The following is a 5,172-nucleotide window of genomic DNA, read 5'->3' on the forward strand; positions in this document are numbered from 1 at the left end:
TACTTGACCTCACGAATGAAACCTGCTTGGATAAGTTTATTGACTTCAACCTCAATCTGTGATATGAGTTCAGGACGAAAGCGACGCTGAGTTTGTTTTACAGGTCTAGCCTCATGTTTTACTGCTAGTTGGTGGACAGCAACCCTTGGGTCTAAACCTGGCATTTCATCATAGGACCAAGCAAAGACATCTCGATACTCCATCAAAAGTTCCATGTAATTTGCTTCCTCTTTAGGTGATAAGTTTGCATTGATAAAGGTTGGTCGAGGGTTTTCAACAGTTCCCAAGTTAACCTCTTTAAGTTCATCCATTGTAGGCTTATTTTCTAATTCAAGGGAAGGCGAAGCTTCCTCAACATCTTCTTCGACGACAAACTTATCATTATCATCTTCTTCAATAGTGATGTGATTTAAAGTGAGACACATTATTTCATCTTCCTTTTCTTTATTAGAGGGGTTTGTTATCACTATTGTGCGTGTTTTTCCTTTCAATGTCTCCTCAGCACTCACCACCCATTCACATTGTCTCTTCATGCGTGAAGGTATTTTGCTACGAAGAACCTTTGAATCACTCATCAAACTTGATTGATGATCGAATGTATGCTTGTCATCTTTTGTTATGGATTGTCCAAGTCTTGTAAATACTGATGTGCGTTTTAGCGCCTTTCCATTATTTTGGGTTCCAATCCTGGCAAAAACAGGAGCACGACTTGTAGTTCCACCAAGACGATCCCAGACTGAAGCTCTAAGAGGTGCTGACTGACTTTGTTGTTTGTCCTTCACTTCTTCCGCATTTATGTATTGCAAGGCTTCTTTATTAATCTGAAAATGCAGCGGTATGGAAGACTCGTATCCAAGACCAGCCCTTAAAGTTTTGCCAGAAGTTTTCTTCTCTCTCCATGCCTTTCTAGTCCTTGCAGAACCTTGTTTACCTTCAAGTTGAGGAGTATCACCATCCTTTGCTAACTCATTGATGTCCTCATGACTATAACCAGCCCTGGCTAAAAGCTTATAAGCATTGGGATTAAAGCCATTCGCCCGTTTATCTAGGAGTCTTCTAGGATTTATCACCACCAACTCGGTTTGATGAACAAACCCTTTTAATAAAGGTTTTGAGACCTTGTTCAAGGCGAGATTAGTAGCTGGCAAGGTCAAGTTTCCAAGCCCCTTATTGATCTTCTCTTCATCCTTGGCAAAAGAAGATTGACCATCTTTTCTTGCTGATATTGGGATATATCGGAGTACTGTGGCTTTACGTGGTAGCTTATTGACAACAAAGTTTTCTACCATCTTTTCTTTTCCTTTATTCCTCGTTGGCTGAGACACCCTTTCATTTGCAGATGACTTATGTCCTTTTGAGCTTTTGGAGTCAATCATTCCCTCTCCTAGATGGTCAGGTGGGGATCGTAGCTCTTCCATCACATTTGACTTGAAATAGAATTTTGCATCTGCAAAGTGAGCTTCAGTTATGGTGAAGGGGTCGGTGTCCGCCACTATCTTTCTTATTTGTCCATCTCGGCAATACTTAAAACATTGGTGGAGTGTTGAGGAGATGATACCATTTTCATGCATCCATGGTCGCCCAAGCAACATATTATAGGTAGTTTTGGCATCTATGACATGGAAAAGTGCATTGGATTCCATATCTTCCATGTGCATTGCAAGCCTTATCTTTCCAATGGCGTTTTGCCCTCCTTGATTAAAACCTTGAATCATCAAATGACTTGGGAAAAGTTCATCCATAGGAATCCCTAGTTCTCTCATAGTCTTAAGAGGTAGTATATTGACCGCTGAGCCATCATCCATCAAGATACGATTCACCATCTTTTGATCAACATATCCTTTAATGAAAAGCGGTCGGTTATGGAGTTTTGATCCAAGCAACAAGTCTTCATCGTTGAAGGATATCTCTGTTGTGCATACACCGTGAGATAAATTTGAAGAGTCATCATAACCTTCCTTCATGACAGGTTCAATATGAGTTTTCTCTTCATCAACATGATAGCAAGTAACAAGTACATTTTCAATCCTTCTCATCTCTATTGGCATGTACTCATTCAGTATAATGGGCTTTCTTAGACTTTGCGCTGAAAAACCCTCCTTTCTGGCTGGCATGGACTTTCGTTCAGTCTTTCGGCGTATCGGCTCATCAATTAGCTTCCTTACCATTGAGATTCTCATTCTAGTTGGCTTTGTCATCTGCATGTGCTTCCTCCTTCCTCTTTTACGCGTGACTAAAGTCCATCCTTCATCATCATAATTTTTAGATGAATCAGGCTTCAAGTTGTCAATATGAGGTGTGAGGGTTATGCATGGAGTTAGACTTGAGGATGCAGCGAAGCTCATCAGGAAAATGACATCAAGTCTTATAGGTTCAAAGGAGCCGAAACTTATTGTAAGGAGTGATTGACGTGGTCCTAAATTGACCGTGGTTGTGATATTAGAGGCTGCTATTTCATCATCAAAAATGATATCTCCATTCTCGTGTAGCCTCATAATCTTGTCTTTCAACACAAAACATTTCTCTACAGGATGACTGATTAAGCGATGATATTTGCAATAATTCGGATTATCTACTTGGTTTGCTTCTTCAAGGCGTTTCACCTCTAGCAACTCAATGATATTTGCCTCAAGCAGATCATCCAGCATCCTAGATATGTCTGAGTCGGGGAATGGATACACTTTTTCTTGTCGCTCTTTCAAGGATGGTTTCTTTCTTTCTCCCTTTTGAAAAGTAGTCGGCGTTGCATGATCATTCCTCTTAACTCCAGTTGGTACCCTTACAGCAGCCAAGTTAACTACTAAAGATTGCTTTCCCTCGACCTTTAGAGTGCTCTTTCCGAATCTACGACCTTCAGGCTTATTTCTTTTAGGCTCTTGCATAGGTAATAATGAACTTTCAGCCGCCGCAATGCTAAGTTTCATATCGTGTGCACGAGTAGCCAATTCTTCAAAAGACTTTGGTTTGATGCCTTGTAGAATGTAGCGTAGTCCCCAATGCATCCCTTGAATACACATGTCTAGCGCAGAAGTTTCGGTGAGCCGATCTCTACAGTTGAGGCTAAGGTTTCTCCACCGATGAATGTAGTCGATGACAGGCTCTTCCTTCCATTGACGTGCATTAGTGAGTTCAATCATGCTAACCACATGACGAGTGTTGTAAAAGCGGTTAAGAAACTTGCGCTCCAACTGCTCGCAAGCATCAATCGAGCCAGACTCCAAGTCAGTGTACCAGTCAAAGGCATTACCTTTCAAGGAACGAACAAACTGTTTTACCATGAGATCGTCATTAGTCCCGGCACTGTTGCAAGTCTCCACAAAGTGAGCTACGTGTTGCCGAGGATTTCCCTTGCCATCGAATTGTTGAAACTTTGGTGGTTGGTAATTTAGAGGCATCTTTAACAGGTCGATTCTTTGGGTGTACGGCTTCGCATACGAATACGAGGGTTGAATTGAGCTTTCCACCTGGTCTGTGATGGCTTCCTTGATGAGTTCTTTCAGTTGATTTGTGGTGAAGATGCCATCAGTAATACCGCGTACATTCTTCACAGCTCCGATTGCAGACTCTTTAATGACTTCTAGTTGATCTGCTTGAAAAGCTTTGGTAGTCGAGGTTTGGCCTCCTTCGTTCAAGCTCTCAAGTTTGTTCATCAACTTTGCTATCTCGTGGTCTTTTGCCTTGAGTGAAGTCGAAAACCCCTCGACGAGTTTTGTCAAGTTAGCCACTTGATCCTCGAAAGATGTTGTCTCGATCATCATCACTGACATGGTGCCAAAACCCGAAGCCTTACTTGGTGATTGACACGGAGAAGTTTCCATAGGTGAATTGTCGAAGTTGCCTTGAGTGTCGAAGAGAATTTCACGCGCCCCACTTGACTCTTGTAGTAGAGTTGCTTGTGGCTTCATCTTTGAGGCGAGATCTTGTGCCCCTCTTGCATTCGAAGTTGATGTCATCTTGAGAGTCGGCTTAGTTTGTGCATACAACTCGACAATGGATTTTGTTTTTAATGGCGTGGTTGAGGAATCTTCAATAGTATCTCGGTGACTTGAATTAGTGGCCTTGTTGCTTTTTGAAGCAACAATGGTGATCATGTTCCTCCTGGTTGCCATTGAGAGTTTGCTGAAAATTCTTTCTTAAAGGGAAGAGATGAGAGGTAGAGATGTCCCCAGTGAAGTCGCTAGAAATTTGTAGACACAATTTTGAGCACCTGAAATTAAACAAGCACATGTGTACAAATATATGATTTTATTAAATATATGAATGGGTACAATCTCTATGTAATATATTCTTTCAAAAAGAATATGACAATCCTCTGATTCTTCCCTTGGATTTGATATATGGCGACTTGATTTATTTGAGTAATCAAGCCAAGATTTGTGCTTTGCAAGAACGCGAATTTGGGCGTGTATTGCAAAGCGAGATTTGGTGATTTGATGCTTTGAAGAGTACCCTTTGATGTGTCTTCAAAGTGTTGTTGAAGAACTCTTATGGGGCGTTTAGGCTTGATCCAACAGAGCTTCGTTCTTTGTAGACTTCAAGCGTAGATGAAGGAGGCTTGAGAACTCTTTGAGAGAGCTTCCTTGCTTGCAGAGCTTGTCTTGAAGAAAATTTGTATCTCCCGGAATCCCTTCCTTTAGGTTGAGGCCCTCTATTTATAGAGATCTGTAGGGGCTCTCAGGTCCTTTTCCAATGCCACATGGCATAATTTTATTGGTTGATATTTATTGACGGGATCTTGCATTTATGAAGAGATATATGATGGGATCTTGTATATATGACAAGATATCTTGAATATCTCATCCCAAGTGTCAACTTTTCATTGGCCAAGAAATATATGAAGGCTCATTTATTTTCCATGTCATTTATTTCAATTTTATTTTATCCTTTCTTTTAAAGAATAAAATAACACATGGCGAAATTTGATTAGTAGAAAATTTGTGTTTCTACAGAGTGATCAGAAATTTGCTCTTTTCAGTAATAACATATTAGTGAGCAATAATGAAGGAAATTGTTGTGACCTGTATGAGTTAGGTTCATGGATTATATGTAAACTTATTGGTCAATTCACCTTCCAAGTTCTTAGTTACTAATGCAGTGTCAATTCACAGTTTGAGATGTATCAAATCAACAAATTAAACTGTGTAAATAATTTTGCAACTCTTTATTCATCAT

The sequence above is a fragment of the Populus nigra genome, chromosome 13 (assembly GCF_951802175.1).
Source record: "Populus nigra chromosome 13, ddPopNigr1.1, whole genome shotgun sequence".
Classification (NCBI taxonomy): domain Eukaryota; kingdom Viridiplantae; phylum Streptophyta; class Magnoliopsida; order Malpighiales; family Salicaceae; genus Populus; species Populus nigra.